General features: G+C 37.0%; 2 long non-coding RNA genes across 2 annotated transcripts in view; both read left to right on the top strand.

Annotated features, from left to right (window-relative positions):
- Nucleotides 1-4,987: 4,987 nt before the first annotated feature.
- Nucleotides 4,988-20,602, top strand: LOC123001426 (uncharacterized). The gene is made up of 3 exons (XR_006410307.3): nt 4,988-5,188; nt 11,957-12,054; nt 20,440-20,602. It is a non-coding gene; the product is annotated as an uncharacterized LOC123001426 (long non-coding RNA).
- Nucleotides 20,603-22,281: 1,679 nt separating this feature from the next.
- The window catches only part of LOC113260751 (uncharacterized), a 28,480-nt gene continuing 24,358 nt past the window's right edge, over nt 22,282-26,403 (top strand). The window contains exons 1-2 of the long non-coding RNA XR_003318094.4: nt 22,282-23,645; nt 23,739-23,861. This is a non-coding gene — a long non-coding RNA (uncharacterized LOC113260751). The remainder of the gene's footprint in view (nt 23,646-23,738; nt 23,862-26,403) is intronic.

Here is a 26,403-nt window from a genome sequence, read left to right as displayed (position 1 = left end):
AGCAGACTCCCCCCCGCCCCCGAGCAGGGAGCCCAATGCGGGGCTTAATCCCAGGACCCTGAGATCATGACCTGAGCTGAAACCAAGGGTTGGACACTTAACCGACTGAGCCACCCAGGCACCCCTGTGTTTTCCATTATTATTAGAAAATTACTACTTTTTTTTAATGATTTTTTATTATATTATGTTAGTCACCATACAGTACATCCCCGGTTTCCAATGTAAAGTTTGATGATTCATTAGTTGCGTATAACACCCATGCAATACGTGCCCTCCTTACTACCCATCACCGGTCTATCCCATTCCCCCACCCCCCGCCCCTCTGAGGCCCTCAGTTTGTTTCTCATAGTCCATAGTCTCTCATGTTTCATTCCCCCTTCTGATTACCCCCCTTTCTTTATCCCTTTCTTCCCCTACCGATCATCCTAGTTCTTATGTTTCATAGATGACAGAAATCATATGATAATTGTCTTTCTCTGCTTGACTTATTTCACTTAGCCTAATCTCCTCCAGTCCCGTCCATGTTGCAGCAAATGTTGAGAATTCGTTCTTTCTGATAGCTGAGTAATATTCCATTGTATATATGGACCACAACTTCTTAATCCAGTCATCTGTTGAAGGGCATCTCGGCTCCTTCCACGATTTAGCTATTGTGGACAATGCTGCTATGAACATTGGGGTGCATATGGCCCTTCTCTTCGCTACGTCTGTATCTTTGGGGTAAACACCCAGTAGTGCAATGACTGGATCATAGGGTAGCTCAATTTTTAACTTTTTAAGGGACCTCCACACTGTTTTCCAGAGTGGCTGTACCAACTTGCATTCCCACCAGAGTGGCTGTACCAACTTGCATTCCCACCAACAATGTAGGAGGGATCCCCTTTCTCCACATCCTCTCCAACAGTTGTTGTTTCTTGCCTTGTCAATTTTTGCCATTCTAACTGGCATAAGGTGGTATCTCATTGTGGTTTTGATTTGAATTTCCCTGATGGCTAATGATTTTGAACATTTTTTCATGTGTCTGTTAGCCATTTGTATGTCTTCATTGGAAAAGTGTCTGTTCATATCTTCTGCCCATTTTTTGATTTGTTAATTTGTTTCTCGTGTATTGAGTTTGAGAAGTTCTTTATAGATCTTGGATACCAGTCTTTTATCTGTAGTGTCATTTGCAAATATCTTCTCCCATTCCGTGGGCTGCCTCCATCAAAATTCTAGAGGAGAACATAGGCAGCAACCTCTACGACATCGGCCAAAGCAACCTTTTTCATGACACATCTCCAAAGGCAAGAGAAACAAAAGATAAAATGAACTTATGGGACTTCATCAAGATAAAAAGCTTCTGCACAGCCAAGGAAACAGTCAAGAAAATTACTACTTTTATCATCATCTCCTTTAATAGTGCCTCCCTCCATCATTTGTGTTCTTTCCTCTAGAACACCCATTAGAAAGATAAAACACTTGTCTCTTCCATTCTGCATGTGAATTAATTCATATTCCTTATTTTCTAAATCCTGTCTCTTGTGCTGCTGGATAATTTCTTTACACTTGTCTCTAAATCACTCATTATCTTTTAAATTTTGTCTAATCTCTTGTTTAACACATCTGTGCTGATGGTCAGTCATTCTCTGCCTCTGTGCTCTGCTATTGATCTTTACCGAGTGCCTTACCTTGGCTCCCGGCACTGCAGCTTCTGATGGGGCCAAGACAATGGGAGTCAGCAGCCCGAGATCTAAGATTAGGAGGAAGGAGATGTCTGGGTATTCAGTCCCTTCTCTCTTCCTGGGTATCATCGCACTTGCATTTTAATGGAGTTAATATTTTACTTCTTTCAGAAGCTTGGTTTTACTCTTCCATATGTGAAAGACACAAAAACACAAAGGGTGTTTTTCCTCAGACAAGAGTGAGTTGAATTTTTCAGAATCATGACCAATTCCCAAATAAACCAGGAAAAACAAAACATTTTTGCTTCACCTGAATACTGCCATGCCCATCATCACTGGGTGTTTTATGTGAGATTGCTTCAACAATGTTAAAGATAAATAAGCAAATCTTTTTCCCCTCTAAATAAGAGAGGCAGAGCAATTCTCTTTAGATGTAGCACATCTGGTAACAGAATGGACATTGTTGAATGAAGATGGGGCATCTGATTACAAGACAAATTTTTTTAAATGTTAGAGATTTGGCATAATGGATCCAAAGTGTTTAGAAAAGGAAAAAAATAAAGACTGCTGAAAAGTAAATTTATAAGCTAAAATGTTTTTTTTCCTTGGTGACATAAAAGACAGATGCTAATCATAAAAATGCCTTGCTACTTTTCTATATAGTTTTATTACTTATTTATAGACAATTACTGCAATATTAATGACACATGAAAGGTAGAAAGATTGCAACTTAACTTCTAGATTTAAGAGGGAAGAACAGAATTTAAAATGACATACTGCAAAGGAAACTGCTGCTTTAGCACAAAACTTCTTCACCCCGTCTATATTTTACAAACTTTCCCTCACCATCTAAATGTAGTAAGTGTGAGAATGGGCACTGTCATCGTCCAGGCTCATATTAGGTTCCCTAGGAAGCTCCGTGGAACTGAAGCATGTGCACATCATTTCCAGAGTTGCTTTTCTCTCTCAATACTGGTCCTTGGAGTTAGTAGCTAGAAAGCTTAACCAACTCCCCCATCCTGCCCAAAGATCATCTCACAAATCCTAACCTGTAATAGTGTCACCAAAGTCCTTGAGACCAGAAATAACGAAGTCAACTTGCCCAAGGCACCTCTGACCAGCCTCCCATTCTTCAACTTTCCTTTTGACCTAACTGTGCTTTTAACCATCCTACAGTGACAGAAGTAAAATAGTAATGACATCTAGTATGACAAATGTTGACCTTAATATGCATGCTTTCAGTTGTCAGGTCAAAGATGTTTTACTACATAAAGAAAATTATCTACAACACTTCAGTGCATATAAAACAGTTCAACTATTAAATTATAAAACATTGAAATCAAGAAAGACAAAAAAAATCTAGTGAGATCTGCTCTACAACAAAGAAGCTAAAAACTACTAGTATTCGTGTATTAGAGTTGGCAAATTAAGTTTATTTCAGAAGTGCTAGATTTATCTAAAGAGAAACCTTAAATTCAGAGTATTATTGACTAATACAATAGTGTGCTACTTTTGATAAGATGGCATTTAAATGGAGGTTTGCTTCAAACCAAAGAAGGCATACATTGTGTGTTTCGAAGTGTTAAGGATGGGGCCAGTAGGAATATTTCTAAAACCAAACCCAAATTATTCTCATTTTAAATACATTGACTAGAGTATAACATCAAGGGAGAAATGTGAAACAGTACTCAATGTTGCTTTAAGTTAGACAGGGAAACCATGAACAGATACATCTGTCTTGAAAAATATATAACTGAACTCAGCAAACTCAATACTTTTTATCAATTATTAAGGATACATATAAAGGGAATTTCTCTCCATACTTTCTTTCTCCTCTCTGCCATATAGCTTTAAAGGTTCTTTGTTCCTTCTGATTTATTGTCCTGTTTGTGCATTCTAGCCCCAGAGTCATAGTTAAGGGGACAGCTAAAATTAAGGGACTAAGGAATAGTCTGTCAATCTTTGCCCTTTGGGTAGAAGGCTGCTATAAAGCAAATGAAAAATAAAGCATCATTAAGAATAAATTGTAGGTTTTGAGTATGCTCCTTTATTCTCAAAATGGTTTTTCTTTTTTGAGAATCATCTCTTTCCATTTGAATTGGCTTGTATTATAAGCTGATTGTGGCATTCTGTTTTCATCTGAGTCTGCCCAGATGTTCCTTCCATTTAAAGGAAAAATTTCTACTTCACATACAAAATTCTGTATTTTTAAGCCCTATCTGATGAGTTAGGTTTCAAAGTCCTAGTAAAGTTTTCAGAAACTTTTTTTTCCTTGACTCTACATTTTATTTTCTAATTTGAAGAGACTTTTGTGGATTTTTTGTTTGTTTGTTTTATTGAGCTGTGAAAATTATATTGCATTTTACCAGTCAGTTTAGTTTTACATTTCAAAGCAGGATCTTCATGTTAAAAACTGTAACCTGAATATTCAGCTTTAAAATGTGTTAATAGCTTTATTTTTACTCTTTGTTTCCATTGATTTATACTATTGATGGAAGTTTTAATAGTTTCTTTCCAATTATATTCAATTGATAAATGCAGAAAACCATATATAAATATGAATTAAATATCACAGCTGAGTAAACGATGAAAACACATTTATAATCATGCACAAAAAAACAGGAGAAAAGAAATAAAACCTAATCTTTCAACATCATTATTAAAAGCAATTTTAACCAAAATTTCATTAAATAATATTTCTAAGTTAAATCAAAATCAATGTAGTTAATGTATATATTTAATAAGGACCTCAAAAGAGAATAAAACTGAAAGGAACATTTTGTCTAACACACATAACATATTTTCGACGTATTTTTATGTTGGTCATAAGAATAAAGCAATTTTGTCAATATCATTTAGTCCCCTAGTTTCTGAATGTTCCTTGAAATATATAAGGAATTCTCAAACAGGCAAAGCAATTCATCAGAAAATACTTTCAGGTTTATACCAAAGATGTCAAAAACCTTGGGTATAAAGCTGAATTCTCAGAACAAGAAATATTAATGAACGACATTTAGAAAGAATATTTCAAAGACCCTTTTATGTTATTTCAAAATGGGCCTTTAAAATTGAAATAAACGCAAGTCTTAAATTGATGTATCAATAAACTGCTTTATTGTGGTGATCATTGTGCAATATATACAAATATGGAATCATTATGTTGTACATCAGAAACTAATATAATATGCCAATTATATCTTAATAAAAATATTAAATAAAATAAAGAAATAGACTGCTTTGATAATTGGAATCACAGTTATATTGAGGAACATATATAAGAGGAATTTTTTTTTTAAAGATTTTATTTATTTATTTCACAGAGAGAGAGACAGCCAGCGAGAGAGGGAATACAAGCAGGGGGAGTGGGAGAGGAAGAAGCAGGCTCCCAGCGGAGGAGCCTGATGCGGGGCTTGATCCCAGAACACCAGGATCACGCCCTGAGCTGAAGACAGACGCTTAACGACTGAGCCACCCAGGCACCCCAATAAGAGGAATTTCTTATTTGAACTGAACACAGATTAATAAAGGTAAATATAATCAATATTATATATACTTTATAATGCAGTGCTTAGTGAATGTAATGTTATCATATATATACTATATATGTAATAAATGTAAAGTAATAAATAGGAGAAAGGGGAGTGAAGATAATAAATTCAGAATAATGTATTTTACATATGCTAGATATCTAAATGACAAGACCTCACTTTCTATGAATGTACCCAGATTCAAAATTTTTTAAAAATTGCCTTGATTTAAGTATTTAATAGTAGGACTCAGGAGCATTTCTAGTCAAAGATAAAGAATGGGGTACTTTACATATCAAATTTATGGGGTGAAATAAATACCACCACATCAATGATAATGAAATATTTACTACTCTCTTACTATAATATTATTTTTATTACAATACGGTTTTTTTCTATAAACAACAGAAAGATCTTCAGAGTTACATGAAATTATGTAAGAAAAAAAGTTCATTAGTGTCTGAAGGTACGTAACAAATGTTATATCTAACACTAGAACTAACCAATGTTCAAATACCGAAATATGCTCTAAATTGTGGTCACAACGAAAATTCAAATTAACAACAACCTAAGGGACACGATACAAAATTAACATTTATTTTTAAAAACCCAAGTGAACTTAACCCATTATATTAAAGAAGATATTAAATGTTAGTATTCTATGAGAATTAGCATGAAATATTCTTTGACTTGGGAATCAAGATAATTCAGTTTCCAAGTAAATCTCATTATATAATCTGTATAAGCTTTATGTCAGTCAGTGGCTCTCATTTCTTTGAGATATACATATCAATTCAAACCAATGTCATATAACCTGGGCAAAATCCTGGGTGAAGAACGAAATTGCCTGTTTCTCTCATCTTGTTTTGTGATCATTCCTTCATGTACTCATGGCATCAAACCAATAATGCAAGATTTGCAAGGAGCAGAAATTTTGTTCAACAATTACACTGCACTCAGTAAATAAACTTTAATTGTACATGCTTGTTCTTGAATCATCCATACCACTAAGGCTTTCTTATTCACCAGTTTACTCCACATAGAATTCAGCCTTCAGTCTAACACTCTCTCATTGCCACTTTGTTCCATTGTCTGGCCTTTCTTTCCTTTTTTGTGTTTGTTTTTGATTTGCATACAAGAGCAGGAAAAATGAAAGTCCTCTCTTTCTCTTCGGTGGAGTAGTAGAGCCTTCTCTTTGATTGCCTTGGCCCCTGCCAAACATTACTTTCCACCCTATGTATCTCAACAAGGTCTTTTCCTTGATAGTGGCAGTTCCTTCCTAGTAAGGATTTGATTGGTAACTGCTGGGATTAAATGTTCTCCCTACTGTGCATATATTTGTAATTATATGACCTAGAGTTATTCATACATCCATTGTTTCAATTGAGGGAAAAAAAATATTGGCAAACCATGGTAGAACAGAAGCCAGGTCTTGTCCACAAGGAGCCTTCCCTACAAAATAGAATGGTAGAAAGGAATTTGTCAGATGAGTTATTACAGGAATATCATTGGGATCAAAGTCAGAAATTGACAGAAGCTGTTCCACCCATATTTCAATATCCAAATATAAGGGAAAGGAAACCTCTTCAAGTGATCCCTAGAAGCTGATGGAAGGGAAGACCCCTGTGGTGGCAGGAAGGACTGGCCAAGGTACCTCAGCAAGAACAAGAGAATAATGAAGACTCTACCATAGCCCAGCCCCCTGCCACAGTAGGCCATCTTCCAGGATCTTGTCCTAGTATTCAGTGTCCTCTTTCCCCCCAGGCTTTTTTCTCTGTCCCCCATGCCACCAGGCTGAACTACTTTGCAGTGAACTTCTGAAAAACCACAGACTAATTTTTGTTAACCCTTGTAGTTCTGGCTTGTTTTATTTCCTTAACAGTTATTTCCTGACTCCTCTAGGCAGTTTGAGTATCTCCATTCCTAGAGCCTTGAGTATATATTAGCTGTCTCTGTTTTTATGCTCCATTATAAGCTCCTAGCACCAATCATCATTCCTTGTCTATAGGAGGTGATCAGAAACGCCTGGTAGATTCATGAGGGAATCAACAGAGCATTATCGTTCTATTTAAACCATAGATTGACACAAGATTTTAAAAGTTAAAAGAACATGGTTAAGAAACACTTGGTCACTATGATAAATTGTGCTATCTTAAGGAGACACGTTCTTTTTTAGAACACATGTTAAAACTTATAAAAACTAGCTGTGACTTTTACGAGTATAGTGATTCCAGCATTAACTTTTACTGATTCAAATGCTGTTATAAAATTTAAAAACAGGCCTAATCCTCAGTTACCCGGTGCAAATTGTCAGGCCATCAGTTTTCACCATACTGCAATTTAAGAGTGTAGTTTTGTTGTGAAGAGGCTCTGAGGTCAAATTATAAGTCACTTTACAAGAATTATATTCTCACTGTGACTGGAAATATTTCTTAGGGGGAACATAGTTTAAACTCAAACAATTTTTAGCTACAAAGTGTTATCTATCAATCAAAGGAAACTGAGCATTGTTTTTAGGCTCTGAATGACCCAGAGGAGGACAAGTGCAAAGGGGAGCTACAAAGATTCTCGTATGTGCAAATTTGAGTTTCTATTTGAAGAGAAACTGATTAATTTATATTTTCATAATAAAGGATAAAGAATTAAGAGTGTTATCCCAGCCATATTTATTGACACATGACCTTTTCTTTCAAATTACTCTGGCTCATGCATATTATCACCATAACTTTTATGTTTTAGTGTGATTATCAACTGGCAGTTTTTAAAGCTTTTCCAGTGCCAAGATGGAAAGAGACAGCACACAGGGAATTTACAGGAGGTAAAGGTCTCTTTAAATACTTTTAGGCTTCTTCAATATGCACCGATTTAAGAATTGGATGACATAAGGCCATTATTTTCTTCTTTCCATACCTTAATGGCAATTATCACCAACCAACCAAACCCCACAACCCGTATATCATATCCCATTTCTCTCATGTGCTAGTGATATTACGTAAGTCTGTGCATCACTTTCCACCTGTATGTCACCCCAGTTCACCACAGGTGAAGGTCTTACTGATGCTACAGTATCCCAGGGACAGTCACATCCTATTTGCCACCAGCAATGGGACCCTGTTGGCATTTACCTGGTGTGTGATTTAATTCCATTATTGTGTCCCAAGGTGTTACTTTCGGTACTGTCTTAATTGTGCTTCTCCTCACCCCAAGTCGACCCTAAAACAAAGATTTGAGTTCAAGTAGTTTATTGGAAGGTGAGTCTACATACCATTTGTAGGGTAGTGGGAAAATGAGGCAAAGAAGAAAAGAAAGTCGATTAAGATATTTTTTATTGTGGTCAGCTGAAGCCTGGTCTCATACACAGTGATGGCCTCATATCTCAAACTCATTCACTGAGGCAGCAGTATTTATCTACCAACTCCCACTAGTCCTTATTTGAAGGTTGTTATGGGAGACCAGAAGGCAGGCATTAATTATGTGCCATTCCAGTTGGCATGGCCAAGTAGAGCAGCTAGAAAAATTTCTCTGGCAAAGAAATAACACATGTTAACAATTAGAAGTAAGGTTTATGTATCATGCTTGTTCTAGAAGCAAGATTGAGGAGAAATCACTTCTCATTTTATGTAACTCAAAAATATCAAGAGCAGATGAGTAGAAGACTGCTACAATGGAAAGATCATTAATCCGCTACCCAGTTTCTAGACCTAAGCCATTTCTCATTCCCAGGTGAAAGGGATGTTGAGTGCTGTTAAGGAAAGACCCTATAACACGATGGCGGGTGTAGTAGGTATTCTTACTATTCCTAGTATTCCTAGTCTGTCCCCAGAGGGATCCATGACATATATCCATGTAACTCTACGTGCAAGGAAGGAGAATACTGAGATTCCTCAAGACTGTTGGACAAAGAGTTGAGTTGTGGCTGATACTGATGACCATTTTATGGTGTAGGAGGTACAACAGACAGCATATCACCACGGACCCCACTGGTTTTACTAAACTTATCACCCAAAAGCTGCCAGGCTGGTAAAATTTTGAAATGGCCTCTTAAATGCCCAGCTGAGGCTTCAGCCTGAGGATGCTGCCCTGAGTGGTTGGGGGTTGGGATATTATTCTTTAAGATGTAGTATATATGTTAAACCAAAAGCCATTATATGGTGATATTTTCTCAAAAACTGGAAATGCATGAGGCTGAGTCCCAGGCAAGGGAGTACAGGTGGACTCTCATATCATCACTCCTACTGACCCACTTGAGGAATGTGTGCTTAACTCTGCCACAACTTTAGGCTTTGTAGGATTAGAGATACTGGTCTAGGGAGGGGTGGGGGATGGAATGCTTCTATCAGGAGACACAGCAAAGTTTTGTTATTAAACCTATAGCTGTAGTTGCCACCTGGATATTTTGGATTCCTAATACCAAAAGACAAGCAGGCAAAGAGTTACTACAGTGGTGGTGGGGGGGGGGGGGTGGTAATGGGACCTGATTATCATGAAGAGGTAAAGCTGCCACTAGTAATAGAGGCAGGAAAAAGTAAGTTTGAAATTTAGATGGTTCTGTTATATGTCTCTTGCTGTTTTGTCATCCCCAGTGACAACCATGAGTGGAAAACAAACCATACACAGTTATCACATTGGTGAGGAAAGAACAGCATTGTGATGCTAGATTGATATAAAGAATGTTAAGAGACTGAGAAAAAAAAGTTTCCAAACTCACTTGAAATGTAAAAAACCTTAATTGTTATCCTTATTATATTCAGTATCCATTATCATTGTCGAATATGATTTTTTAAATTAGAAAATGGGTTATGAATAATGTACAGTTAAAAAAGAGATGAAGTTGTATATATAAAATCTACTTTTCTTTAATACCAGAGCATGTTTGAAAAGCTACAGTGTAATAAGACTTCAGCTGAAAATTGAGACAGTTAAGCTATTTGTCAGAGAACATCTATTTCTAATTTCAAAGATTATCAAAATCAATTGAGAAACTCGGTTTTTCCTCAGCCTCTCATTCCACTTCAGAGCACTCATATTGAAGCCCACAGGGGTTGGACAATCATGGCAAGCCAGCTATCATGCAGCATCATTTTAAAGCCTGTTGGCTTATTATGTAGTCATTAAGAAGATTGATTTTTTTTCTAAAGTAATTTTCAAATTTCCGATTAAACCTGTCCATGGATTTATTTAAAAAGTTGTGGGACATATCAGTGATGTAGGATAGAGTAAATTGAGCCCAAGCTGAAACCTCACTGAAACCACTATTTGATATTTTAAAACACTTGATTTAATTTGCTCCTCTGAGGGAGTAATTTTTTTGAGATATTCATTTTTGTTTTGCTTCCATGGCTATGCTGACACCTGCCAGTGTCCCTGCTGATGTCTTCTCCATCTTTTCCCATCCTGTTTTGGGCCTCAGGATACTGAGCCCAGGAGGAGGGATCAGTGATTCCCTTGCTCACAGCCTTTGGCTTCAGCCAATGGGACAACACCAGGAGATTGGAAAGAGTGGGGAGAATAATGTCAAGATATGCATTCTTCCATATTCAGCACCTGGCTGTCTGTGGTCTGCTGAGAGGCCACCTTCTCTATACAGCTTTTTTCTCTGGGATCCGATCACTGCTACCTCCCCTGGCCTCTGTCAAGCTTGGGCTGGCAAAGGCCCTCTGTGGTTAGTTGCACAGGCATGGTGCTTCACTCCATGATGCTTTCTCTAAACCATGCTCTCACCATGGTAAAGTCCTTTGACTAAAAACTCTCCTTCATGACCAAACTTGAGTGTACATGTGTTTCTTACCAGGACCCTGACTGATATAATTACTCTAAGTATATTTCTCTTCCCTACAACAAAAAGCTAGAAAAGTTATAAAAGGCAGTAATTACTTTAGAATTCATGACTTATAATTGCTACACTTAATTTCCTTAGACACACACTGCTGTGCTTGTGAATCCAAGATGGATGACTGAAGTTCTCCCTTTACAGACAGAACACCTTTCTTCCTAGTTTCTCAAATCAGTTTTATGATCAGTTTACCTTGAGCTCCTTTCTTGGGCTTCTCTCCTCCAATTCTCTGCTTCCTCTAAGTGAACCAAGGATCTATACCGTATCTTCCCATTATATCAGCCCCCTCTCCAACTAAAGCCTAGAATAACAAAGACTCTCAGTTTGGAAATATATTAAGTAGTTTTCAAGTCCTTCCTTTAACCAATGTCCAAATGAACATGATCAGTTACCTACTGGACATTTCTACCATGTTATCAAGCACCTCTGTTTTATCAAGCACCTCCAATATTGTCTTTATTTTCTATTTGGTTTGCTACTTTTCTTGTATAATAAATGGTAGCATCATCCTTACCAAACTAGAAACTGTGTTCATCCTCAACTTTTCATTTTTTCTTTCTCTGACATCAAGTAATAATGCTTATTATAATGATAGTACCAAGCATGCATTAATTACCCTTTATATCCAGGCTCTAAAATCAGTATTCCACGTAAATTATTTTATGTAACATTTACAATAATAGCTAATATTTATTGGGAAATTATATTTATCAGATACCATGCTGAGTTTAATTTGTATTAGTTCAATCTTCATAGCATCATTGTGATGTTAAATATTACCTTTGTTTTACCAGATGATAGTGAAGCACAGAAAGTTATATAATTTCCCAAAGTTACACACATCATAGCTGATATGACCTGAATGCAGGTAGTTTGAAAGTTCAAAAGCATGCTCTTAACCACTCCTTATTTTTTTCTTCTCTAACTCCATATAGGAGAACTACTATCCCAGTCTCACAGATGGGAGAATGGATTTCCAAAGATGCTTAATACATTCATCCAAGATTATACAGCCAGCTGGAGATGAACATAGGTACAAGACACATTTTTTTCTTTCAAAATTCCCAGAAACATAACTTTCATTAGAATTTGTAATAGGTTTTACAGAAAAATGTTCCTCTAAAATGTCCCCCAAACCTCAGCATTTGAGCAAATCTGGATTGAAAAATTGTGGGAATTCACAGTGCCTGGATAGACAAAATCTGACTTGTATATGCCTCCCTGGATGAGACTAATTGAAAAGCAAGGGAGGAGCGCCCTGAACCCCGGGCCTCCTTTAAAGTTTCTTGGCTGAAAACGGCCAGATTCTTACTGCAGCTCCAGATTCTCATCCAGGGAGTAGATGTTTAAAATACAGGCACCTGTAGTGGTCACGTACTTCATGAACTCCTTACCTTGCACGTGGTGCATTGATTAAACTCACAATAAAAGCGGAGACACAGCTTGGCTCCAGGCCTTTTGCCACTAGAGCATCTGGTCCCAGGGCCCTCTCCTTTCTCCTACTAAGATGTCTGGAGTAATCTTTTCTTTCTTTCTTTCTTTTTTTTTTTTTTTAAGATTTTATTTATTTATTTATTTGAAAGAGAGAACAAGCGGGGAGGAGGGGCAGAGGGAGAGGGAGAAGCAGGCTTCCCCTGAGCCAGGAGCCTGATGCCTGGCTCAATCCCACCCTGGGATCATGACCCAAGCCGAAGGCAGCTGCTTAACCAGCTGAGCCACCCAGGCGTACCTGGAGTAACCTTTTCATTCTCTGTCTCAGGGTTTGCTGGCCAAACCCAACAAAACATTTATGGACCATTTAAAAAAATTTTTTTAGATTTATTTGGGAGAAAGAGCGAGAATGCATGCCCACGAGTGGGGGTAGGGGCATAGGAGGGAGAGAGGAAGCGGACTCCCCACTGAACATGGAGCCCGACTCTGGGCTCCATCTCACGACCCTGAGATCATGCCTGAGCCAAAACCAAGAGTCAGTTGCTTAATTGACTGAGCCACCCAGGTGCCCCTGGACCATTTTTTTAATAAAAATTATGTGTACAATTATGTTCTAAAAACACTAGTACTTCGTTACCCTGCCAGCAAGAGGAGTGAGGATTACAGCTTATGCTGTCTCACAGCAAAGCCCAGCTCCTTCATCTGCTCTGTTATTATCAAATATAGAAAACAACTCTTTAAATTTCCCTATTTCCTCTCTATTTCCGTCACTACTGCCTCACCATTCCTTTTCTTGACTTACTTCAACAAGTTAGTAATGTTCTTCCTCCTTTCTTCCTCATTCCTCCCAATTAAAGGGAAAGAATATTTGTAAATCAAATATTTGATTTGATAAGGGGCTAGTATCCAAAATATAAAAGAACCCTTACAACTCAACAATAAAAGACAAATGACCCAATTACATCATGGACATAAGATTTGAAGAGACATTTCTTTGAAGAAGAAATAAAAATGGCCAATAAGCACATGAATATATAATCAACATCACTGGTTTATTGGGGATATGCAAATCAAAGCCACAATGAGATATCATTTCACACTCGCTAAGATGATTATATTCAAAAGGATGGAAAATAACAACTGTTAGCAATAATTTGGAAATATTGGAATCTTCATGCATTGCTGGTGGGAATGTAAAATGGTGCAAGTTGCCTTGGAAACAGTCTGTCATCTTCTCAAAAACTTAAAACTAAAGTTACCAATTATCCAGCAATTCCACTTCTCAGTATAGACCCAAGAGACCTGAAAATACATGGTCACAAATGTTTATAGCAGCATTATTCATAATAGTCAAAAAGCAGAAACAACCCAAATGACCATTCATTAATGAATGGATAAACAAAATGTGATGTATCCGTGCAATGGGATATTTCAGCCATAGTAGGAATGAAGTACAACTTGGATAAACCTTAAAAACATAATTCTAAGCAAAATAAGCCATTCATATAAGGATGCATATTGTAGGATTCTGTTTATATAAAATGTCCAAAATAGGCAAATCCATAGAGTCAAAAATAGATTAGTGATGGCTGCGTGCCAAGAGGAGGAAAAAATGGGAAGTGACTGGTAATGGTTATGGGGTTTCTTGTAGGCCAAGTCTTTCACAACTCTTAGGTTGTCTTTCACAACTCTTAGGTTATTTTACCTATATCATATAAGTCAAGGTAGACTTGGAATAAACCATGGAAAATCTCAGTACCCTAACACAATCAAAGTTAATTTCTCATGAATGCTGTAACAAATATCTCATATTTAATATCATTTACTAGAAAGAATCAACTTGTCAATACTGGTGATATGTTAACTGTATCACACAGATAATAAAAGGAAAGACAGGGTTGCTTTAACCTCCCTTCCATTGATAGCATCTTTAGTAAAATATATTTTCACAATATAGGCTATATTTTGTCATTTGTTTTTTTCTTAAAAAAAAATCCTTTAACTAACTTATTAAATTTGAAAGAAGCCCTGAAAATTCATTGCTCTTTAATGACCTATAAAGGCATTTGTCTTCCTAGTTTAAACATGCTTTATGCCCAATTAAAAATAAAATAAGCATGTCTCATGTGAATTTTCATATCATTTTATGACTATAGGAAATAAAATTAAATTTTGTAGTCAACAGCCTGCTAATTTTTGTAGTTTAGTAATAAAAGCTTAGATGTAATGAAAATATGTAGTGATTTACCTTGTAAATAATCAAATGATCCAGTCCATTAAAATAATTTAAGGACATAATATTTTAGTATAAAGTAATTCATATTTTGTTACTCTGAATAAACTAGTCAATTAAGACATTACTTCTTAAACTTTAAAAAGTATTCAAAAAGTTCTTAGTAGTAGCTCAAATTTTAAAATTGCTATATTTCAATAAAATTTGGTAAATAATGAGACAGAATTTGAAAGTTAAGTAACACTTTCTATAACAGTAGGACCAGTCTTTTGGGTAGACAAAATAAGGATTGGCCTATATGATATAATTTGAGGGTGTCTATCCAAAGACACTCCTACTTGCTATTCTGTTTTACATTCCAGTTAAAGATTCAGTCACACAACAAATATTTATTATCGACTATGTATCACACTTTGTTCAAAGACTTGAGAATTCAACAGATAACGAAAACAAAGACCCTGTCCATTTTTTGGAAACTTTATTCATTGTCACTTTGATAAGATTTGCCATGTTTGTGTGTGTGTGTGTGTGTGTGTGTGTGTGTGTGTGTGTTGTGAGTTTATTATCTCATTTGAGAAAAAAATAAGTCCAAGCTGAGATGATTAATAAGGGAAAAACAAACCCTGTCATTTGTGTGCTGGACAGTTTTTATTTGCTCAACTAGAAACACTATCTTCACCCTACTCTGTATTCTGGAAGACTGGATTTGTCAACAAGCTCCCTTGTTGTAAGACATCCGATTCAATTGGGTAAGACCCAGTGGGAGGTTAGATGAAGGGAGGAAAATAGAGTCTGAATATGTTTTCTCCCTGGCTTCCTTCCTGTGGGGTGACATGGGTTGATGGAGTCCCTTGACTAGATCTCAGTACCTGTCAAGAATTCCTCTCAAAACAGCCCTTTTTGTCCTTTCCACTTCTGTCCTAAGGGTGGTATTAGTGCCAGGATTCACTAGGCCTAATGTATAGCACTATTTCTTGTGGTTTCCCTATATTTCATCCACACACTTAAAAAAAAAAAAAAACAAGTCATTTATTATACATTCCTCAAATTACCCAATTTTATTTTTTAAAGATTTATTTTTTCCAGACAGAGAGGGAAAGAGAGTGGAGGGAAGGGGCTCCTGGGTGGCTCATTCATTGGGCATCTGCCTTTGGCTCAGGGCGTGATCCCGGCGGTCTGGGATCGAGCCCCACATCAGACTCCTTGGCGGGGAGCCTGCTTCTTCTTCTCCCACTCCCCTGCTTGTGTTCCCTCTCTCGCTGGTTGTCTCTCTCTCTGTCAAATAAATAAATAAAATCTTTAAAAAAAAAAAAAGAGAGAGAGAGTGGAAGGGAGAAGAGGAAGAAAGGGAGAAGGAGAGAGAATCTCAAGCAGACAATACCCTCTTTTGCCCCCACCCTGGCTGACTGCAGAGCCTGACAATGGGGCTCAATTTCACCACCCTGAGATCATGACCTGAGCCAAAATCCAGAGTCTGACACCCAACTGACTGAGCCACCCAGGCACCCACCTCAAATTACCCAATTTGAAGGTATCATTTTTTTTCCCCTGCTAGGCCCCTGACTAGCTCAGTCATTTATCTTCTGAAAAACTTCAGTGGTTTGGGACCAAGTATTCAGCACATACAATTAATCTTTCATAAGGAGACCTAATTTTAAAATGACATTTTACTGTAATTGTTTTATATTTCAGAGAAAACACTCTGCACTATCCTTAAAAATTTGGGTCCTTGTTCTCTAGTCCGTTATAACTTATGGTCTTTATTTAAAGGGGGAAAAAGTTTGAGAAATAAAACACAACATTTCAAAATTAGCTAAAATCTTCTATTATCTGATTGTAAATACATATTAAAATAATTTTTTTCTTAAAATAAATTAGTTTTCAAAATTTAATGCCTGGTTCTGGCTACTATGGAGCAGCTAGGAACAGGTTTAAACTCCCATTGTGAATATAATAAAAACTGGAAAAAAACTTCTAAATTTAAAAAACAACAATTTGCAGTCAATGAAGAGCTATCACATAGGGTTACCTCTGATCTTTGAGCAAAGGGAAGGTAAGGTGAGCCCCACATTCACTGGCTTTCTGACTGAGGGATTTTCCACACAAAAATTCAGGAAAACAGAGCCCAACTAGAGAGTACAGTCTCACTGGGTGAAAAGAAAACAAACATCAGAGTTCAGAGTTGGATAGTAAGTTGGGATTTGAGGATCAGAGTACATCACTAAGCCCCAAAAAGCTGTATAAAAATTTCCCTCTAATCTTTGGCCAACTGATTAGCTTTGCATGTAGAGTAAGAAGCACTGGGAGGTCTAGCAGAAAATAGCTGGGGGTGAGTAGAGATGTTGGAAGCTGCCAGAACTGTGCCTTATCAGGACAAAAAACTAGGAGGAAGAAGATAGCCAACGTATATATTCAAGATGTAAAATAGTCAACAGACTCAGACCCAGAGATAACTAAAGAAATGAAGTTGAAGAAAAAGACTGCAAAATAACTGTGATTAATATATTAAAGATAAGGGGAAAATGAGGAAATGAGTGGAAAATTAATGATTTCTATAGAACTTTAGAATCTATGAAATAATGAATTTTAGGACAACAGAACAGCAAAACATAGTGTCTAGAATTAATAACATTGAAGAGTTTGAGCAGCATACTAAGCAAGGGAGAAGACAAAATTAGCGAACACGGAGATAAAACTTGTACATAAAACCCAAGAAAAGTAGTTCCTGCTCTGCATCCCGCATTTCTGCAAAGTGAGGGTTCTTTAAGGGTTCTTACCAGTTTGCTGCTCAGCTTCTGTTGCAGATAAGCTGGTTTCATCCAGGATTCCGTGTATTTGCCTGTCTCTTGAGATTTTGCATGGTGGTTTGCCCTGCAACCTCAGTGCTCTGATAAACCCAAGATAAATCATGATTTTCAGTTTTTTTTCAGCATTTTTCTTGTTGCAAGAATCTGAGTGACGACTTCTAAGTTCCTTACATGTCAGAGTTCTGCATACATTTTAAAATAAACTTTTAATTTTAGAATTTTTACATACAGTTTTCAGAGTTTATCTGTTAATTCAAAACTAGCATGTCCCCTAATATCAGATAAAGTGACATTTTTCAGAATGTCCCTTTTTGGTTTTCTTTTCTCCCCCTGCCCTCTCTCTCTTTTTTGTTTTTTTGTTTACAGATCAGTTTCCTCCAAAGGAAATGCTATATTTGTGCTTGTTTCTTGCATATCTCAGCTGCAATTTGGGAGAGACATGACAATCTTCTCAATAATGGCGTTGAGTCAACTAGTTTATGCATATATATATATATATATATATATTTTTTTTTTTTTTTTAAAGAACCTAGACCCGGGTGCCTGGGTGGCTCAGTCAGTTAAACATCTGCCTTTGGTTGAGGTCATGATCCTAGGATCCTGGGATTGAGTCCTGAATCAGGCTCCCTGCTCAATGGGGAGTCTCCTTCTCCCTTTACCCTTCCACCCTGCTTGTGATCACTTTTTCTCTCTCTCTCAAATAAATAAATAGAATCTTAAAAAAAAAAAAAAAAAGAACCTAGACTCTTATCTTACACCACATACAAAATTATTTCAAGGTTGGTCACAGATTTAAATCTAAAAGCTAAAAAACAACCAAACCTCTACAAGATACAGAGTTGAATATATGCGTGCAGTAAACCATAAAACTATTGACATTTGTTAAAATTAAGAACTTCTGTTTATTAAAATAAATTATTAAGAGAATGAAAGGTAAGCCAAAACTGAGAGAAAATATTCTCAATACATATATATCAACAGGCTCACATCCAGACTTCCTAAAGAACCCCTAATATTAAAAGAGAAAAAGAACATTCAATCATTAATGAATAAGAATTAAAGACTTCCTAAGAGAGAGTATCAAAAGAACCAATAAGTACACAAAAAGTCCCAAAATATTAGTTATCAGAAAAATGTAAATTAAAACCACTCCACATCCAACAGAGTAGCTTAAATGAAAGACCAAAAGAGGATAGGTGAGGATGTGGAGTAACTGGAACTTTTACTGTTATCACCAATTTGGAAAAATATTTGCCTTTTCTACAAATGCTAAACATACTCCTTGGGCTACCAATTAATGCACAGTAATGAAAAATAACTTATTTCCGACACACGACATGCATGAATCTGACAGACCTAATGTTGAGTGAAAGAAGCCAGATGCAAAAGAACACTCGATGTATGACCCCATTGATGAGGTTCAAAATGTAACAAAACTAATGTAGTGATCAAGATCAGAGTATGGTGTGTTTGGTGGTGGTGGTGGCAAGGAATACTGGGGGTATGGGCACAACGGAATGTTCAGGGAGGTCTAGAATGTTCCATATCCTGATTAGGGTAGTGGTTAAATGGGTAAATAAACATGTAAAAATTTAAGCTGTGTATTTAAGATTTGAGCCCTTTATTTTGTGTAAGTTAGAGCTCAATTTTTTTTTAAAGAGACACATTCTCCTTTCCCATGCAAATGAAATCCATATAAGGTTGAAATCTTTCCTCCCCACACAATGTTTAGTGCTGCTGCAGACAAAATAGAAACATTATCTTCAAAATAGAGTACAAATTTTCCTTTAAAATTTAATCGCTAATGTATTTTTCATGATAATAATGTTAAGCTTCCTTTTAATTGTTCATGTTATAAAAAACTGAAGCAGCCCATTGCCAAGTATATACAGAACCATCTACGTTTTTGTCAAATACTGAGAACTGGGTGTGATACTAATCCGATATTTAAAGCAAACATATTTTTAGGATTGAGTAAAGTTTTCTGTTGGATATTGTCCCAAAAAGAAAACATCTCTTTCAGCAGTCCCCTCATTGTCTAGTGAGGAGTTCTGCAATGAAGAACTAAGCACCATACGTACCCAGTTAACTTTTTATATACAGTTTTCCTTAGGTTTGCACAGTATTTGCTTAGTAACAGTTAGTTAATTCCATTTAAACCAGTAAGCAACAAACCAAGAATCTAGAAATGTTGGACAGGGGACTGTTTACCCTAATTTAACAGAAACATGACCCGTGTATGAATTAAAATAGTGTAAACAGAAATATTGTCCATGTATGATATTAAGTAGCTTTTGGGGACATTTTGTATTAATGATAGACCAGCCATTTGGGAGGATTATAACACCAAGATCGGAGATTAGGAATCTGGCACCAACACTATTTAATTACGGGGTCTTGGCTGAAGCTCTCAGTTTCGACTTCCTCATACATATAAAATGAAGGGTTATTTCTAAAGTTCTTCTATTGCCTAAGAGAAAGTTCCATAATAATTTTTAATACACTGTATCATGACTTTCTACATTAATAGTCACTTATAAATGCAGACTTATTAGGAATTTAATCATTTTTCCATTTTATATATAGATCAGTGCTTTGCTAACTTTGAGAAGAAGAGAGCCATTTTGTTATGGGTGGCAGTACAATTTTAAGAAAACTTCATAGCATGCACGAGACTCCTCCATTCTCTCTCCCCTTTTCTTGCGTTGTAGAGTGAAAGTATTGCAAAAATACTCACCTGAATCAGTAATTTCCTCTCAGTCCTATACCAAAAGTAATACCGAGTAAAGCCATGAATGCCTTGTTAGGTAATCAGGTCCAGCCGTCCAAACATAAAAGATACAATAAATAGACCAACAAACTGTTAAATATTTTCTACCTTTGTAAAAACAAACACAGCTTTACAACACTTTTTTTAAAAAAAAGATTTTATTTATTTATTTGACAGAGAGAGAGATAGCCAGCAAGAGAGGGAATACAAGCAGGGGAGTGGGAGAGGAAGAAGCAGGCTCCCAGCGGAGGAGCCAGATGTGGGGCTCAATCCCAGAACGCCGGGATCACGCCCTGAGCCGAAGGCAGACGCTTAACGACTGAGCCACCCAGGCGCCCCTACAACAATTTTTTTAATGTAAGTAAAGGAACATTAAGATGGATAGCATAATTTCAAAATTAATTTCATTTTTCATCAAAAACATTGTGGGGCAAGGCCACTTAGGCAGTGAAGGGGAAAATTTTTTGAAGGCTTTTCAGGCTTCCCTTTACCCCACCCAGTCCAGGCCTAGAACCCTGACCACTTGGTGATCCCAGACTCCACCTCCTGGGTTCTTCCTTAAAAAGTCCTGCAAGAAGCCCAAAACTAAAAGACCATGTTCTACTTGAGACTTTTCAGAGTTTTCTTTGTTCTACAACGTAATGTAGTAATGGCAGGAATTGGTTCTGTCCTGTCTCCAGCTCTCTCCCCTCTACTACCCACTCCTCTTCCCTGTTCCTCCTCCCCAAGGGCACTCCACACTCGCGCCTCCAGTGCCCAAAGGACACCCTCACATCCAAGATCCAGGGACATTCCTGCTAACAGTTGTCTCATCACCCCTGGGGTGTAGGGAGGTATATAGTGGGCTGAAAAGCGGGCTCAGGGTTTGTGGAACAGACACAGCCAGAGTCCTAAGTACCCGTGGAATGGTCTAGAAGGTGGAACATGGTCTCTGGATGACCACATGCCCTTAGCCCTACCTGGAGTGACACGGCCAAGGACAGCTCCAGCAGCTGCTGGGGTAGAGACCTCTGTTGAACAAGTCTAAGAAATATATCGGTCACACTGCTACCGGAGGGACAGAATTTAGGACGTTCAGCATGTAGGGCAGTTAACTGTGTTCGTTTTTATTTTATTATTATTTTCCCCTTCCTTCTAGAAATTCCCTTTATCTTAAGGAAAGTGATGTCACCTAAGGGAAAGGCAAAAAGCAAGGATGGGAAGAACAGTCTCCTCAACAGGATACTCTCAGAGGATTTTTTATTTTAAAAGATGATACTCACTGAGAAAAATGAATCTTTCATTGGTGGAGATCACGGTATTAGAGCAAAACTTGTTAAAGAGATTGTTTGGACCAATGTAGTTTATCTTTCCCTACCTAAATTTAAATGAGGGAAATACTACAATCACAGTGGTGCATTTTGGAAAATATGATAAAGATAAAGAGGGTTGTGGAGATTTTTTTTAAAACCTAGGAACATTAGAAGTACTATCACATTGTGTAAATCATGTTAGTGATGGAGGGGAGACTGGAAAGGAGGAATAGAAGATATATAAAAATAATCTATACCATTTCTAGTAAATAATAAACAGAGAAAATGATAATTATCATTATAATTTCTTCAGTATAAAAAATGAAATACTAGGGGCGCCTGGGTGGCACAGCGGTTAAGCGTGTGCCTTCGGCTCAGGGCGTGATCCCAGCGTTATGAGATCGAGCCCCGCATCAGGCTCCTCCGCTATGAGCCTGCTTCTTCCTCTCCCACTCCCCCTGCTTGTGTTCCCTCTCTCGCTGGCTGTCTCTATCTGTGTTAAATAAATAAATAAAATCTTAAAAAAAAAAAAAAAGAAATACTAGCTGTCTCCTCCATTAAAAAATTAGTTTTTTTCAAATTCTTTATAATCATTTCTATATTGTCTATTCCAGATTTTCATTTTCCTACTTTACAGCCTAGGAATAGAGGTGCAATTAATGACTCCATTCTTTCACTAATATGAGAGTATAATTATTTCATTGGAAATCACTACTATGTATTATTTTGTACTTTATTTCTTCCATAACTTTGTTCATATATTAGCCTCACACAGTGCCTACCCTGTAAGATAAGGAATGATCAGGAGAGATTTAATGCAGAAATAACTATGGTATATGATATCCCTACTTATTCATTTATGCTTATATAACTTCAGAGGTGCTCAAAGGGTTCCACAAATATTGAGTCATTAAAGCTTAGTACCCCTGTGAGGTGCACTTGGTTATTTTCATTAAAGCTTATTATTATTCCTACAGATCAAGTTTCCCCCCGAGTGCTGAATGGCTCTTGCAGAAAGTGTTGGCTTTTTAATATTCTGAATCTGAGAATCACATATCTGGTTTATAAAATTAGCTCATTTTTCCTTGTCTCTTGTGAGTTACCAGCAGCCCTCAGCCACTTCAGGTAACGTAGCAGAAATAGTGCTCACCCAGTTTCAGAATGCCTTCTGGTTAAAAAGGCATTTTGTTTCCTATCTGGGCATTTGGTTTCTTATCAGAGATATGGGTAAGAGGCAAAATACTTGAGGGATAAAAAGTAATCAGTGGGTGGTTTGCTTTCGCACACCACCAAGCAATTCTCCAATTTTCAGTGAACACTGACTGGGTATCCTACAAATTTAACTCAATTCTGACACTGTCTACTTGAAGATAGCATCAGATCCCACAGGTTAAAGCCTCAGTCCCACAACACTGCCCCCACTTCAGACACCAATTTCAAGCCCAGATTGTCGGCTGTACTTTGGACCCACTGGCTAAAACCTGGGGTTCCCATGACCCCTTCCTTGAATTCAGTAATTTGCTAAAATGGCTCACAGGATGCTCAGGGCAACATTTACTTACACTTACCAGCTTTTTATCCAGGACACGGATGAGCAGCCTGGTAAATTGGTACATTGGGTGAGGTACAGAAGGCCCTCAGTACAGGTGCTTGTGTGCCCACAGAACTGAGATCTGCCACCCCCTCAGCATCTGGATGCCTTCACCAACCTGGAAGCTTTCCAAACCATGTCATTTTGGGTATTTATGGAAGCTTCGTTACACAAACATGACTGGTTACATCACTGGCACTGGTAATTGAGCTCTATGCATAGTCTCTCTCCCCTCCACAAAAATCTCAGGGGTTGCGTTCACTGTTCCAACCTCTGATCACAGAGTTGGTTTCCGGGCAACCAGTCCCCATCCTTAGGGACTCTCCAAATACCACCTCATTCACATCAAGTGAGGTGTGGTTGAAAGGGGCTTGTTATAAATAACAGAAGGCACTTTTATTGTTCTTATCACTTAAGGAATTCCAAGGGTTTTAGGACCTCGGTGCCAGGAATGCGATGAAGACCAAATACATGACTTCTTCATATAAACCACAATCACAGTAGGTGACACAAAAATTATTGGTAATTTAAATAGTATCAAAATACAGACTATTTAAATGAATCACTGTGGTCTTTCAATCTTCTTCATACAGTAAAATGTCAGTGTGACTTACGGTAGAAGGATACACAAAGAACGACCTGACTTCCTAATACAACAGCAATGTTTGGCCTCCTCTCTGCATCATGTCCCAGATGCCACCACTGAAGTCGCCCAGGTAACGTAATGATGAAACACCCACTATATATCTAAACAATGTTTTCATATTGACTATTACAAATAGAAGACCTTGAAAATATTAAAACATTTGTTTAGATTCTGTAAAAATCTAAACTGGGTTATTTGAAGATTTTTTTTCATTGATGAATATTTGAGTGGTAGGTAAGTCACTGAATACTGCAGCAGTTAGAATAGACAAGAATCCCTCTTCTCGTATTTATTACATTCTAGTATAGGTGAATTCAGACAAACAATTTAATCAGTAAATCATATATAGTATTTTACATGGTGATTGGTGCTATGGAAAAAATTAAAGGCACAGAAATAAGAATGGGGGGATTCCGCGGTTCAGGGGTGTTAAAAGCATCTCTGGTGTTTTTGTTTTTGTTTTAAATCAGGCATACAGCTTATAAAATAGTCAGCTAGTATTTTAGGAAGGAATATGGTGTCTAAATGGGGTGTCTCTGGATCAGATGAGGGGTCCCAAATATGGAGCGATGATCAGGTGGAAGCCGGGGGATGGGGGGCAAATGGAAGAATTCACCTAAAGCTGAGCAAAGAAGATAAAAGTTTACTGACTACACTGCAAAGGAGCAGCAGGCAGGACAGCAGAAGAGAAGCTGTCTGCAAGGAGGCCGTGGGTGGGGACTGGAGGTATGGCAACATATGGAATCTTCCCTTTTTTGGGAACTGTGCCTGGTTTTGAGTAGCCCACTGGTCAGTTAGGGCCTATGGATATTTTGAGGTTTTGAGGTGGGTCACCGGAGGGGCCCTGCTGCATTCAGCCAGGTCGTCCCTGTGGCCCTTTCTATTCCATTGCTTGAGCCTGTTTGCCTAAAAGCAGCCTCTACAAGGAAGATAACTGGTTGAAGAAGGTGCTACTTTTAAAGTAAGAGCAATAAATAATGTGAATATTCAAATAATGTAGTTTTAGAAAATTCCATATTGCTTAACCTAAAAAAACACAAAAGGTTCTTTGGTAAGGACACAAAGTTAATACATAAACAAGTAGGGATGTAATTTTTAAAAATTACAATTCATAATGTGAACAAATGAGAAAAGGCTTTTTACTCAAATTAGACAATTTCAGATACATGAAAATTTGAGTAAACACTCTGTATAAAAAAAAGTCTGACTTTAACCTTATTCTTTACATAGGTTGTTACATATGCCTGATACCTCCATTTGTTTTTGTTCTATACAAATTATCCACAAACTATCAGTAGGGCAGAAAACTCATTTTGTTTGGGAAGTATACCCTTTAAAATTTAAGAATTAAGTATCTGAAGCAGATATGGGATTAGAATTCTTTGTAGTTCTACTGTTCTGGTAATTTAAAAAATGCTATCATCAACATTATCAATATATTCTATTCATAAATCTGGAATTCATTAAATAAACTCATTATGTAATAACTTTAAGATGATACACATTGCCCAAAGTCTCAAACCTTTTTTTTTAATTCCCTTTGAAGACTAATCATTTGAAATATATGTAAAAATGGAAAATTATCAATTAGAAAGTTAGGAATTCCATTTTCCCCCTTTATTGTCCCTTTTAAAGCTCTTCATAAAATATACAGTTAAAATATAAATTAAAGCTTGTATTTGCTCAGTTATTAAAAATGTTCTAGTCATACACCAAAGGAGTTTTGCTAAGTGCAAACAGTGAAGAAGTGGCTGCACAATGGCTTCAGGGCCGCTGAGGAAGAAGGGTAGTCAGTCATTGACTGCACGTATTCTGTTTCCAACTAAGTCAAAGTGGTTATGTTCTGTCATATTGGAGTTCTATGTCAGATGTTGCTAAAAAAATAAGCTTCACAACTAAAATAATAAAAAAAATTCTGAAAACCACAGATCAAAGGAACAGAAATCTACCAGAAAAAACCTCATAGTTTTGCTGGTGATTCTTGTTTCTCCCCTGAGAAACTGGCTAGGTGGAACACACCATGGTAATAAATCTTTTTTATCCCCCTATTAGTCTATCAAGTTATTTTTGGTTAAATCTCATTTAATTTCAGATCATGCTATTGAGACAAGATTTTTAAAATTGTTATTAAAACATTAACTGTAAGCTGGCAAAACACGTTTGAGTAAGTATTAATTATTTAAAATGAGTTTTAAGTTTAGTCCAAGCAGTTCTGAATTCAAAAATAAAACCAAAATCTTCTCTGTGATTGGCAATTCTTTTTAAAAACTGTGACACATTTGGAAAATAAATCACCAAGTGTTTGAGTGAATATGCAGGAAGAGAGGGAAAGTCGAGTGGGGCACTTGGGCTGAACACTGAAGAATAGGTAAGATTGAGGATTAAAGAAAATGGTCAAATAATTTTCACACAATGGGAAACACAATGAGGAAAGCAAGAACTATTTCCAAGGAATACCAAATATCTCAATTTGGCTGGGACACAGGTGAGGGGCAATGATAGGAAAAAAGAATATGAAGTTAGGTGTGGACACACAATGAAAGGTTCTCAACACCAACAGTAAGGAATTGGACTTTTTTCAGTAAAATAATTAGGGAGTAATAGCAATAGAG

Source organism: Ursus arctos, unplaced genomic scaffold (assembly GCF_023065955.2).
Source record: "Ursus arctos isolate Adak ecotype North America unplaced genomic scaffold, UrsArc2.0 scaffold_3, whole genome shotgun sequence".
NCBI lineage: Eukaryota > Metazoa > Chordata > Mammalia > Carnivora > Ursidae > Ursus > Ursus arctos.
The sequence above is the reverse complement of the archived record's forward strand: the minus strand, read 5'-3'. Positions and strand labels throughout refer to the sequence as shown.